The sequence below is a fragment of the Argopecten irradians genome, chromosome 6 (assembly GCF_041381155.1).
Source record: "Argopecten irradians isolate NY chromosome 6, Ai_NY, whole genome shotgun sequence".
NCBI classification, from domain to species: Eukaryota; Metazoa; Mollusca; class Bivalvia; order Pectinida; family Pectinidae; genus Argopecten; species Argopecten irradians.
Genome location: NC_091139.1, coordinates 18,557,928 through 18,559,383, shown reverse-complemented (window position 1 = coordinate 18,559,383; position 1,456 = coordinate 18,557,928). Strand labels below are relative to the sequence as shown.

General features: G+C 34.1%; 1 long non-coding RNA gene across 1 annotated transcript; it reads right to left on the bottom strand.

Moving 5' to 3' along the window:
* On the bottom strand, positions 1–1,456 carry LOC138325219 (uncharacterized). Its single transcript, XR_011208748.1, has 2 exons — positions 997–1,456; positions 1–245 (listed from the first exon to the last, which is right to left on the bottom strand). It is a non-coding gene; the product is annotated as an uncharacterized lncRNA (long non-coding RNA).

Here is a 1,456-nt window from a genome sequence, read left to right as displayed (position 1 = left end):
AAGTATTGCATCATAATTTTATTTAATGATTACAGTTGAAAGGAACATTTTATAAATTAATACTGTTTAAATGTTCTGTTCATGATCTTCTAGGTCCATATTGGAAAAGTTTACTTTCAAGAGCACTCAAATCAACATTCTTCAGTCTTCATTTGATGCTAATTGTATGTATATGTATACATACACTTGTATACAGGTCCAAGGGATGAACTTTCTGTATTCATGTCACTATGCATGCATGGTGCCTGAAAAAAAGAACCAGCAATTTTTTTATATCTGTTGAATATGACAAAAATTGAAATGATCAATTTCAAATATATATAAATGAATAAATGTAGGTTCATTCTACAGGTTTTTTTTTTATTTTAGAGAAAACATTTTATAAGTTGTGAATGTGTCACTGATGCATTTGATAGAATCAAATATTGTTTCAAAAAAGATACAAAATTCATTATCTATAGTTCCAACAAAAATTCAGAATAATTATAAATGATACATGGCTGCAGTACATTTCAACTCTGTAAAGTTTGTCATATACACATGAACCAGGTACAGTTGTAATAAATATACAAACACTATTTATTATTATGACCAGAAATAATATTGTATGTGTCCTCCAAATATATCTTAAGAACAAGCTAAAAACCTACATGTACATATGTATATGTGTATATCAGAACATATACAATACAATTTTACCAATTAACCTACAATGTAAATCCTATATACAATGTATGTGTATAACACTACCAGAACATGTACAGAACAAAAACTCTATAAATATATACACCAGAACTGTATGAATTGACCGGTAGCATACAGGGCATTCATTACCCCTAAAGAGGCCCCACTAAAGAACCGCTATTTACCCCAGGGTTACGTTTTACGCGATTGGGGAACAGGTATGAAACATGTGACCATATGTGACCACTCATTTATGAAAAAATACTGCTAGGGACTATTTACATAATGATCAAAATACGAAGACTCACTCACAATCAGCTGAGCAGGGAGTACCGGGTACGTAGTAGGCCTAGGTACGTACAGTAGCGGTCCGGAGCCGCGTGCTCGTTTGAACTGTTCTCTTCACTATAACAAGTTGTATTGCGTCGTAATGTGTACCGAGTCAGTTGTTGGGATTGTCGCTGCTCCATTGCCTTTCCTTTCGCATTTTAGGTGAGTCAGTTGGTTGTTTTGGCGGAAACATTTTGGTTCAAAACTACGGTAGCCATGTTTTGTTTACTACGGAGAGTGGTGGGTGTTGCGCATGCGTTAAGATTGAACTGCACTCTTAGCCGTCCGGGAGGACTTTTAGGATTCCCATAGATATTATTATTTTCTTCGCATGTACAGCGATTTTGACGGAAAGTTTTATTTTTCTAATTCATAAGAAATTATACCGGATATATTAATACCATTTTTACCGATTTTACAGTCACTTGCCCGACTATTCGCT